The following is a 12,875-nucleotide window of genomic DNA, read 5'->3' as shown; positions in this document are numbered from 1 at the left end:
AGTGGGGAGGTGCTTTACTCTGCAGATGAACAGTTTCTAATGTAAGCTAGCACCACCAGCTTTCGATTAATGCCCTCATGCCTGCGCTGAATGTGGTTACGCTTTGCTTCGCTCCAATGGTTACATGCCAGATTACCTGCGCTGCTCTTACGAGATGCCATCCACCCACTGTTTACATCCAGGCAGTAGAGAGGGGAGAGCACACCATCTAACCAGAGCTTAGTTTAAATTAATACTCATACTGGTTCCCACTAGCGAGGGCGCCAACCTTTTAATCATTTAGTCGACTGATTGTGCACATCCAAGGTTAACTTGGCTGACTCCAGGTCAAAATGTAGAAGTTAACACAATGCAAACCCATTTCGGCTGTCAGGTTTTCTCAGTCTGTTACTCTCGTCATTCTTTTTGGGAGAACACATTTAACATATACTGTCTGGTTGTTGTGTAGTGAGCTGTACTGCTCAATCATCTGTCATACAAGGAAACATTGGTGACAGTCCATCACAGGCCGACACACTCATAGTCAGGAGTATTTTAAGATCTCCACTTCACCGCAGCTGTGGGAGGAAAGCAAAGCACCCAGAGGCTTTCCATGCAAATACAGAGAGAACATGCAAACTCCACACAGACAGGAAATCTACAGCGCTCAGGTCACGTGCTACTGTACACACGGCATCATGTGCTGCTTTGATACGTTTAACACATTCTCACTGCTGTGAGGGAGCACACAGACACCACTGATTTGTACCTTTAAGTCAAGCCTGAGTAACTATTTAAATAATGTGAGAAAATAAACTCTCGTATATAGAGAGTCTGGGATATAGAGCCTGACTTGTTCCATCAGCTCTTGTAAGTCAGGTGTTTTTATTGGCCTTGGTGAAAAAATGGAGCATCGTCTTCAGGTTGACTTTATCCAAATTTAAGAACAAAGCTGCATCCACTACAGCAGTTGTTATAAAGTAGACATAAACCTCTGTGGTTTGATGATCTATAGCACTCTAACTGTTTTTAAAAGATTAAAAACATGTTGACAAGAACAATGAAGATCAAGATGTTTCCTGTTGACAGTGAGACAGCTGCAGGAGGATCTGTTTTTACGGTGCAGTTTGAAAGCTTGTTTTTTGGTTCATTAAGGTTTTGATTTTTTGAAACACTTGACCATAAAGTATCAAAAATCACTCGACTTTCCAGCTGCTGCTCACTCGGATGTCTCTAAAACAGGCGCCTTCATTAATTCCAGCTCTGGAGAGGCCCCATTTTTGGAAGTGCAATGACCTTCAAAAGTGTGCAGTGTCCTCCTTTCCGCTTTCAGCTTTATGGATCGACACTTTAGCAGCAGCTTTTACGGTCTGCTGCTGCTGCTGCTGCTGCTCCACAGCGCCGGGCTTTCTCTTCACACAGAGTGCCCATGATTCAAATGATGAGTCATGTGTTTGTGGCAGATGAACTGAATGCAAAGCAGTTCAGCTCACGTTATGGTCCAGAATCCCTACCTGTGTGACCTTGAGAAATGTCTTTGAGAGCTGCTGAATGAAGAGACGAGAGGGGCAGATCGAGCTTAAAGCAGAAATATGATGATACAATGAATTTTAGAAATGAGAAGCTGCACAAAAGAAAGACAAATTAGGGTCAAAAAAGTCGTATTATGATGTTAGATTTCATACAGGTAGAATCTTGATGATTGTTGTATAAATATAGATTTATTCAAAGATGTATGAGGAAGAATTCTTCTTTTAAAGTTTGTTGAAATGTAAAACTGGGGGGCAGGGCAGAAGCTGAGTCGGTAGGGAATCGAAGGGTTGCAGGTTCAAGTCCTGGTGCAGAACAAAGACGTTTATCAATGAAAAGACAGCAGGAGAATATTTTTGTTTTGTGTTTTTCATTAGAGCATAGTACTAGCGCCTTCACAGGACGGTATCAGCGAACACATCATCCAAAATCATCACAAAACCAACCAAGCAAATGTCACAATCCAACATCATAATACACCTGTTGACCTTGTTGGTCCTGCACTCCTGTTTCGGGTTCTTCCTAACAGTCATATGCCATAAACATCATGTTTAGTTCTTAAAGCATAAAAAGCATGTTTGATATTTCATGAACAACCCTATGAAGCAGAGAAACACTTAAAACTTAATATTCCAGTTGATGGAAGATAAAAAGTGACTTGATAAAAGAATTTAAGAATTAAGAATGATTATTTGATGACATTAAACATGCAGAAACATGTTGTGTGGCATTTAGACCAGTGGCACGATGAGGAGGGATCATCCTCTTGGGGAACGTTATGTTACAAGTGGGAACAGATCACGTCTCAGAGTTTGATACGACTTTCTCCAAACCGGATATTTCACCAACGATAAAGACAGCAAGAATGACTCTCTGTGAACTGTGAACAGCTCATTTTATGGAAATTACTTTAAAAAAAAAAATGTGTTAGATAGTCCATCACCATGATAAATATAGCTGTAATATTCCTCCTTTGTAGTTCTGATCAGTATATTCATTTATTTTTTATAAGCAGACGGGCGGTGGTAAGATATGCAACATTATCTTAGCTGCGTTCAAGAAAAAAGAATAAATGAAATGATGACAATAATTACAACGACTTTCAACGGAGAAGCACGACTAAAGCAATATTTCAGAAAGCTTAATTATGAGACGATCTAATGATCCTCTGATCATCTCTGAAATACAATATTACATCATGAATGAGCCGCTTTCTATGATTAAAATGATCAAACACGGATTTTAAATGTAATTAAACTTTGTTAAGTATTACGGCATTGAGGGTGCATTTATTTAAGTGAGGTTTCACAACAGCTGTTTTCTAAGCCAGTGTGCGGGACGTGTTTCACAATCACCAGCATTTCATCCTCTGAGCAATTTAATACTGCGTTCAAACAGATGGTGAGGATCAAGTCAGCACGTCGAGGCTTGAAGTGACTTTTTTCTATACGGAACATTTCCCTTTTGACAGCCCTGAAAGACATTTTGTGTGCTGGACCATGTCGTGTAGTATCCACGTATGATGAAAGATAAATGAGTCAGAGAGAGAGAGAGAGAGTGTTTGAATCCTGGTTGTGTTTTCAACATGGCCGCACCAGAGAAGATGAAGTAGCAAAGGGCACGATTTACAAGGTTTTCAATATGTTTATAACTTACTGGTCACTACAGTGGACTGGACAGCCATTAAAAAGCAATTTTCTACTAAATGCAATGGTTTTGATGGAGTGGTTTCACATCAGCCACTCCAGTGGAATATATCAAGTCAGCCCGTACACTGTCATCCATTGGCCAGTGGCTGTTAGTGTACCAAAAATTCAAAATGAAGATGGCCGATGTAATTAACAAATGCCAGGTGGTTCAGGAATATCTTGCAAATCCTGTTATTCTGGAAGACCCTTGTCCAATTGGTGGACACTTTCAGTAACTTCTTCAGAATTATGAATATATAAAAAAAAAAACTTTGCATGTCCTGAGAAGTAAAGAAAGAAAAAATCTGGCTACCTGATTTTATAATTCCTGCACGATAGGGTTATAAATCTTGATAAGGTGTCATTTTTTTAAATGTCAAAATGTCACACACAAAAAAAAAAACTACCAAAACAACAACATAACATATCTTGACAACGGCAACAAAGACTCTTAACAATTTACATGATGGCAACCAACTCCATTTTGGAGGATGATTATTAGGTTGCAAACCTTTTGACTGCGTCGTTATATTGTGATGTTATGCTACTAAAATAGTCAACCAGGCAGTAGGTCATTGTAATGACTCCATGAACACTTACATTAGATCCTCAGGTTAACGTAGGTACTGGTTCTGCACTGGGTTCAAGGCAGCTCGAGGAAAGTGTTTGGTGGAAGTTTGGCTTTAGTTCTACTAAGTGAATTTAGAGGGGTTGGTGGGTGGATTTTTGAGTATCAGGGAACTAGCTGTGTCCCCTCTGCTTTCAGTCTTTATGCAAAGCTAGGCTCATTGACTTCATATTGAACCTATATTTAAGGCTAGGACTTAGAAATGCTGACATATACATATCTGTCACTTCAGAATATACAAGCTATTGGAGCAGTTCTGAAACACCTTACCTTTGTTTTTTTATCCTACATCTGCACATTAGTCATTTTTGTTGTTTTCTACATTTTTATAGTTTACTTACTGATATATATATTTATATTTTTATACTCTTTCTGATTGAATATTGGTATAGTAACACTAAAGTTCACACTGATTCTAAATCTGATGTCAAACAGACTAAGTATGAGAGAGTATAAGTTGAGTTTTGCAGATAAATAGCAGTTGATTTGATGTGTATCAGTGTTGACGGATAGTTTATAATCTGGAGAGTTTACTGCAGTGTTGGTAAATAACTCAGGACACTTAAACTAGTCATGGTGTGGCAACATTAATGTTTTTATTACCCTCATCATTCACACTGACAGCACCATTTGTTTATGTGAAAGTGGTTCAATTAAAATAGCTTCCAGAGATAGTTCAGTCTAGGACATGATGTTGCTCCCCTATAGGCTCTCACCGCTCCACCAATGATCCAGCTGGTACATTACATAATACTGCCTTAAGGCTCTGTGCAGAGCAGCACTTGGCCTGCTCAAAAACCTCAGAAGGAATTACATGCAACTTCCCCAGTCTATCAGTGGAGACAGAGCTGAGGCTGGAGGCTTATCAGGAAACTGACTACACTACGCTATACGACCCAAACACAACCATTTCCAATACATCCAAAGCTTTACACCTCATTGTCCTTGCAGTGTGTCACCTTTAAATCTACAATTGCTGTCGTGCGCGGCTGAAATAGCAGACTCTCTGCCCACACAACAGCCTTGGATGTACTGTCTTTGTGGCAGTGGAGGTTTTTTTCTAATGTAATGTCAGATTAGACACGCCTCTCTGCAGCCAACATTGTGCATGTCATCGTAAGTGGAACGAGGCATTGCGAATGCATACGGCAGCACTCTGTGACGTCCGCAGTCACAGTTGCTCCATCATTTCCACACTGTTGGCGACGCGGGGTGTTACATCAGCAGAGGCTCGAAAAAATATCCAGGAGTGTACTCAGGTTGTAAGGTAGAAGAAGTGCTGAGGGGGGCAAAACCCCGCCACTCACCTAATGTTGACATCTGCTGTTATCTTCAGCTGTCGCCCAAGCAGAGAGGAAACACATCTGTGCAGAGCCACTTTTCATCCACAGCCTCTCTCACTCTCACGCCCAGGCGCTGTGTTTCTCTAAAACATTTATTTGAAGGATCAACATCAACAGCTCTGTTAGTCAAGCATGAGCGGTCAAAAGGCCTTTTGATAATCTTTACTTTACTTTATGGAGATAAATCCAAAGAAAAGAAACAAACCAAACAATGATGTGGTGCTACAAACAAGTCTTTTCTGTAGCCTTGTGACTCCTCTGTGCCACAGAGCTCCATTGTTGTCCAAACACACATCAATGAGCCTCACTGTTACGCTCTGTGCAACCTTACTTTATTACCATAAACACACAAACTGTGTTTGATGAGTCCATCCCACATTAAGAGTCCCTCTGCTGCTCGATGCAGAAACCTTTGACCTGACAGAAATACTTAAAGTCACTATTCTGGTCACTATTTAAAAAAAGCCTTCTGTTTTATAAATCTATGGAACTGTATTAGCCTGATTTAGAAAGATGAGCAATTGCTGTAGAAACTCCCTTTTACTTTTCCAAACATATTTGCATACTCAGATGATAAAAACTTTAGAAACCACAGAACGTATGACTCATGGAGGAAAGCTAAAGCAGGATGAGCTCTGAATGAATGTGTTAGCTACAGTATCTGTTAACCAAATATGCTAATCTGAATCATGCATTTACGATTGTGACCATGGCTGAAATGCTCTCTGCTTAAGTATTTACTTCACCCCAACACTATGCTTATGCAGTTTGTTGTCTATCTACAGTTGAATCCGATCAGAAACAACCTCACATCACCCGGCATTGCTCTAAGAAGCATGTGTATGAAGGTCTGTCACACACGATCTCAGAGTACATGTTTTAATACTCATCATGTGTGTGATAAATTTGTATGTAACGTAAATGTATCTGGCATCTGCTCTGCTGCCTTAAATACTCAGCAGAGCAGCGAGTGAGCCGTAATCCACGGCTGAATATAGTCCCAAACAAAACCAGCCTTTACCTCAGTTTGAATATAAATTGCTATAAATAAGGAGACATGACTTCAACATCACCAGTGAGCCCGTCATTTTACTGCTATTCAGCCACTTGTTGGCAACTGCTTTTCTCAAGACAAGCAGAAGCTTAAATCCGTCACACAGACATATTAAAAATGTATTAAAATGAGGAAGAACAACATGTATAAATGTCTCTGGTTCTTTATGACTCAAGACCTTATTTCAGAGGTCTTCAAAACATTTAAAACTTTTATTTAAAAGGGCAGGGAAGTACAACAAAGCTAACTTATGACCCGGTTTGAAGTAGGTAGGATCTGCAGGATTACATGACGTGCATTTTTATCCAGAGATTTTTCTTTTATTGCATTAAACTGTCTGATTAGTAGAAATGAGAACGAAAGGGTTTACACACAAAGATTCAATAAATAAAGACTTGTTCCCTCGATTGAAAGCGCTTCAGACGCAGCATCAGTGGACTCCTGCCACTCACCATTAGCTGCCAGAAAGCCGAGCAACAGACTAAAGGCGCCACATGGTGTGAGTGGACTGAGGACACAAATTAATTCATCAAAGTCATTTGAAAGCCGTCTTGAGGGAGAAGCAGCAGCAAAATGCTATGATTTAAGGGTGACTGGCGCTCTGCGTGTTATGTAATCCTGTTATGCCCTCTTGAGAGGACCGTGTTCACATAACAGGGGGTTGCTAGAAACACACTGAAATTTGTTTCTGACCACGTTTTTTTGGAGAAATTGATTTTTTTTTTTTTTTAAAGTAAGAATGGAAATAGCTGGAGGATTTTCTCTCCTGCTGCTTGTCGATGCTCAGCTGTCTTCCTGGTTCAATGCGAGGAATGCCCGTTATACAAGGGAGCGCTGCCCAAACGGAGCGTATCAATCGAGCTGTACGAGTTCCAGTGCATCTACACTCTCAACTCCACTTGGCAAGGAAAAGATTCAATATTTGGAATAATGAAGTGGGATTTAGTTCTGTGGGTTTGGCAGCAACACAACTGACACCATTGACTGTCAGTCACTTGCTTCTGTGTTACCATGGAAACAACCTTGTTGCTCCACTCCGGGGCTAATTCTGTAGAAAAGAAAACGCTTGTAGAGAGCAATGGTACAAAAAGATTTAAAAAAAAAAAAAAAAAAACATGGCTGCATGCATGAGTCATCTACTAACACATACACTCAGAGCTCTCCAGTTTTATCACAGCGAGCAGCCTGTCAAAGCTCCCCGCACGATTGTAGCTAAACACAGGCGCTGCAGAGACCACAGGAGAGAACAAAAGCAACACCAGACTGTGCTAAAGACCGAGGGAGAAGGCAGTAATCGCCTCTGACTCAAACATGCCGCTATATTCAACTACAAAATGCCTCTCCACTGTCAAAGATGCAGCTAGTGCAGGGGATGAGGGCAATGTTGTGATAATTAGAGGGAAAACATCCCGTCAAGAGCCAACACAAAATAGGCAATGAATCACAAATTATCTGATAATCAACATGAGGTTTTTTTTTTTAAGGCAAATAAATCAAAATTTCTTGAAGGTTTTTTTTGTTTTCTGAATGTGAGGATTTTTAGCCTTTCTCCATTTTTTTCACACCAGTCAGCCAGTCTGGTTCAAAATGTCACCCTCATTAGTTCGGACCACAACTGTTCATTATGTAAGGAGCCGGGTTTTATAAACCACCAAGAAGACTGCTGCTGATCTGTAATCTGTGAATACAAATCGAGAGTTTTGGCTATCCATTATCTTTACCATTTGTCCTGTTCGGGGGCGCGGGGGTGGCTGGAGCTGATCTAAGCTGTCAGGCGAGAAGCATGGAACACCCTGGACTGGTCGCCAGTCAATCACAGAATCAATTTAGAGTCGCCAATTAACCTAACGAACAAATCTTTGGACTGTGGGAGGAAGCAGGAGTACCCACGCATACAGAAAACATGCATTCATAGGGAGAACATACAGACTCCACACAGAGAGGATAGTTTTGCTTCCATATGTAAATTGTACATTGGCGTGTTTGTCATTGCAGTTGGTTACCATGACAACTGATTGATGCCAACTTATTACCTTAGGGAATGCTGTCAGGCTACAATTACTGTATTTATTATGTTGAAGAAATGGTTTATTTACCTAAATGACAGTTTTCATTTTCACTTTTTATCACTTCAGACCTGGTCAGGATACCTCTGGTACCCTTACAAAAAAGACAGCAAGGACACACAGTGACACCCTAAAAAAAATAGACCACAAGGACACACAGTGACACCCTAAAAAAAATACACCACAAGGACACACAGTGACACCCTAACAGAATTATTCTCAAGTCGGAAATATGGAAAGCCCTAAAAGGCACGCTCACAATTTGGCTATGTAAAGAAAACTAAGTCTTTAACACTGAGCTCCTGCAGGTGACGTTAGTGGCTAAACTGCAGGAGCTGTGACATCTCTAGCATCTGTACGTGTAACGCACATTAACACATACAGTGTGTAAACCAGTTTGTCCTTTGAAAAGTTTAGAGGTCGTCCATCATAAGAAGCATACAAGAGATGGAAACTACAAAACAGAAACACCTTCATGCAGCGTCACATTTGTCCCCTCATGGATGGAAAAATTACAAATATTTCTTTGGTTGATTTGAGGTCTTTCTTTGTGGTTTTATGATGCTGCATAATTTGCATAAGTCTACATTCATTTTCACTATATGGTTATTTATATTATTCATAATGACATAGGGCTTAAGAAGCCTTCAAATGAGGATATAAAAAGAACGTAAGCCCTAATTCTTGATTTGAGGCCCAGTCGTTCCAGTCAAACCAGTGCTGGTTGTGCATCTTGGCCGTCAGTCGTGTTGTTGCAGTGTGATAGTGTGAACCAAGATTAAGCTCCCTTTTAATCCTCCTCCGCTCCACATGACCTCACCGTGATGCACAAGCCACGAGGAGCTGCCATTGGTGCACGGCGCGTTCTCCTGTGTGACCTGCAGCCAATCAGAGCGCCTCAGCTCAGCATCCACCCCCACAGGGCAGCCAGTGGTAAAACGAGTGAGGAGAGAGAGAGAGAGAGAGAGAGAGAAGGAGCAAAATAGTTTCTATGAATGGAAACATGGAGGAGAGGACTCTTGAGATGAATAAACCCAAATATTAGACCCTCCCCCTCCTGCATCACTTGATCACATCTCTTTTCTCTCTCCCAGATATTTAGCTCGAGCTCTCCCTTCCACTCCTCCATACAGTATGATGTCGTATACAGAGAGCTAGTTTTACTATGCATCTAAAAGGAAACACATTTCTTTGAACAAGATACATTCAATCACTTTGGTGGCCTTAATTAGTCGATCGCTAATCCGGTCCTGGTTCTGTGTAAAAAAAATTTAAAAAAAGGGAGGCGGGGAGTTTGTTAATGTCATATGTAAATCTTTATTTTGTACAAATGAAAATAATTTTGTGACAGTTTGAAGGTCAATCTTCAGCTTTGTTGTGTCTCTCATTAGCATATTCAGTCGAGGAAAATCGTTCCAGTTAAAAAAAAATCATTTTCAAAATGATGTCAAAGCACTTAATTGTCTTTCAGTAAAATCTCTCCCAAATAATAAAGATATAAACTAAATAAAAGATAACTTTGTCAAAGTATCTATATTTTTGGTGAATTACATGACATTCTTGTCTTTTACTGTATTCATGTATCTTATATTTGGTTTGTATATATGGTCTTTTTAACTGATTCTGTTGGGATGAAAATGTTCTTTTAAAGAGAAGTTTTGCTCCCTGAAGTGTTTCTGTTCTCTCTTTAAAGATGTAGATATGCTTTAAGTTGTGTTTTTTTCTTTCCATAAAGAGGAGTGTTCGGTAACAAAAACAAGTTTAGAGACTGTATTATGTCACATGATTGTGTGGGCTGATTGTGACTTCCTCTTTTTAGTTTGGACTTCTAATGGAAAAGCACAGAGAGCATTTATGCAAGAATGATTTAATGAGTGAATAATTAGTTTGTCCAACAACACTAATAACTTAAAGCAGTCTCTGATGCTTGTGTAAACATTAACGTCTCTCATATGTGTCAGAAATGTGTCAGTGTCTGTCCACATGTTTAGAAATGATTTAGAATCCACCCTCGTGTAGTGTGGGCGTCTCAGTCAGAGAAGAGCGGTGTTCATTAAAGATATTAACGCTGGCTGCTGTTGGTTTTTGCTTTTTAATTGATTAAACTCATCTCATTTCACTGAGGAGTCACTGAAGCCCTCTCCCACTTAACACTAAGTATTTAATTGTTCAGTGTGTCCCTGTGTTGCACTCAGACAATCCCTGTTCATTTATTCAGTTAAATTAAATGCCGAGCAGAGACTGTTCCAATATGAAACATCATGCTAACTGGCTTGTTACTCGGTTTATCCTCGAGGATTAAGCTGCAACACTGCTGCGTGTAAATGAATATGGAGCTGCATGAGGAAGTATTAAAAGGTTGTGTTGTGTTCAAATCTATGAACGGCACAGTTGAAGGAAGTTGTGGTTCTTATTTCAGAATGGAGGGTGTGTTTAAAATAGTTTATAACATCCACTGAAATTGTGTTAGGTGGGGGTTGGGACCGTTTTTTTTTCATCATTATAAATCATGTCCAGGTTTTTATCTGTTCTGTTACAATAATGTAGCTCGATGCACGGGTCAGGCTGTTGGTGAATCTGTTGTTGCTGCATTTTTGGTAAAGATGGAAATGTTTCACCGATGACTGAATGGAAGATTAATCCCTGTGACTTTGGAAATTCCCTGACTGGTTCCCCTTGTGGGACTATGTGGTTAGCATTCATTCATGTCACTATAAGTAGAACCAGCTACTGGACATTTAGTGCAGGCATTCATATTTTGCTGCGGGCCAATTTATAATTTTTTCCATTTATTTTAGGGCGTTTTATTAGAGAGACAGGACAGTGGAGGGGGGGGGGCAAACATGCGGCAAATGACCATCAGGTCGGATTCAAATCTGGGCTTCCCTCCCTCTGTACATGGGGCGTGAGAACTTAACAACTAGGCCACAATTATTTTGGTAACCCTGCAACTCTTGGATCTCGCACCATCAGGAGAACATTAAAAAGCGGTCCTATTGACATTCCCATCAGCCTCAGCTAAACTTTGCATTTAGTGTAGTGCTGATTATAAAAGGGGTGTGCTACCATGCTAAGCTAAAACAATACTAATCTACTTAACATGAGCGTGTAAACATTTAATAACATAAAAAATAGCAGCTTCAAACTCAAAGCAGCTCGACTTACTTGTGTTGTTTCCCCCTTTAGCCTCGGTGAGGATGTTTTAGCTCATGATGAAAATGACTTATTTTTATTGATGTCTCCTTCTGACCTATAAAAGCAAAAAATACACCCAGATTGACTATTTCAATTTATTTAGTTATTATAATGCCTGAAAACTCTGCCATGCAAAAAGGTGAGACTCAAAGATTCATGTTCTCTCCTGACATGAATCTACATTATGAACTGTTGTTTCAAATATTTCAAACATGAGCAAACAAGCTTTTTTGTGATTTTTTTGAATGCCTTTATTTAGTAGAGGATCGGGCAGCAGATCAGTTGGAAACTAGGTTGAGAGAGAGAGAGAGAGAGAGAGAGAGAGAGAGGGGAATAAGATGCAGCCCTGGCCGCCTTCTTTGAAGACTATAACCTCTGTAAACGCGGCGCAGGACAGAACTGCTGCCTGGCATCAAGCTTTTCAATAAAACCGCATTTCTCCAGTCTGAAGTTTTAAATTCATAAATGCATGAAGAAAAAGGATTTTAAGTATGACTAGCTGCAGATTATTATATTTATCCAGGGCAGCATGAATAAATATTTGACGGTCTTTTATTAGATTTCATCAGTGAAGGGAGCGTTGGCCCTCACTCTTTAATAAAGACACGATCAGTTCAGTTCTGGTTTATTTTCAACTTAATTTGAATGTGAGGGAGAACATCTAGAAGTTTGGTTACCATGGTTACCTGCATCTGGAGGTGACCTAGTTATGTTGGTGACTCATGTACCGGCAAGCTTACAGTCCTTCAAATGACCCCCCTCTTCCTCTTTTTTTTTCTTTCTCCCCCTCCTCCCCCTCCTCCTCCTCCTCCTCCTCCTCCTCCTCCTCCTCCTCCTCCCCAACACTGTCGTTAACCTTAAGAATAGACACGCCTCCTCCCCCGGCACACGGCAGCTCTGGCCAGATGTAGTGATGTGCCGCTGCGCTCAGACAGAGCCGTTATATCACAGTTTAACACTCTTCAAGGGAACACTGGCACCAGCTCCCTCCAGCTGACGGGAGATCTGCACGTTCACAGGAAGTCCTAAAAACAAAGCAGTAAAAAATGTTTAAAATGTTGGTGGGAGGGCTCATTTACATTTTCCATGTCTCAGAGAATGACGCATTCTTAAGGGGGCGATTGGACTGATAGTTATTGGCAGTTTTTCACTTTTCTTATATTTCATTTATTATTTCAATACCTTCACAGCTGATGTAAATCCACCACGTTAAAGCTCTACTTTGTGTGCATTACTAATTAGATAGTTAGCATGCTAACACACACGAGAGAGGTGCGAATAGTAGAGCTGTTCACACCTCTTTGCTTCGGTGCTTGTGTGATGCATTTATTAGTTATTAGCAAACATTCTTACAACCAACAAACGAGAGGTCGCTCCAAGAGGGCAAACCGC

At 40.4% G+C, this 12,875-nt stretch overlaps 1 protein-coding gene across 2 annotated transcripts in view; it reads left to right on the top strand.

Moving 5' to 3' along the window:
- Window positions 1-12,875, top strand: part of ppm1e (protein phosphatase, Mg2+/Mn2+ dependent, 1E) — a 41,858-nt gene that overhangs the window by 15,364 nt on the left and 13,619 nt on the right. The gene's annotated exons all lie outside the window — the stretch shown is intronic.

This window comes from Labrus bergylta, chromosome 14 (assembly GCF_963930695.1).
Source record: "Labrus bergylta chromosome 14, fLabBer1.1, whole genome shotgun sequence".
NCBI classification, from domain to species: Eukaryota; Metazoa; Chordata; class Actinopteri; order Labriformes; family Labridae; genus Labrus; species Labrus bergylta.
Note: the sequence above shows the minus strand (reverse complement) of the source record. Positions and strands in the feature narration are given on the sequence as shown.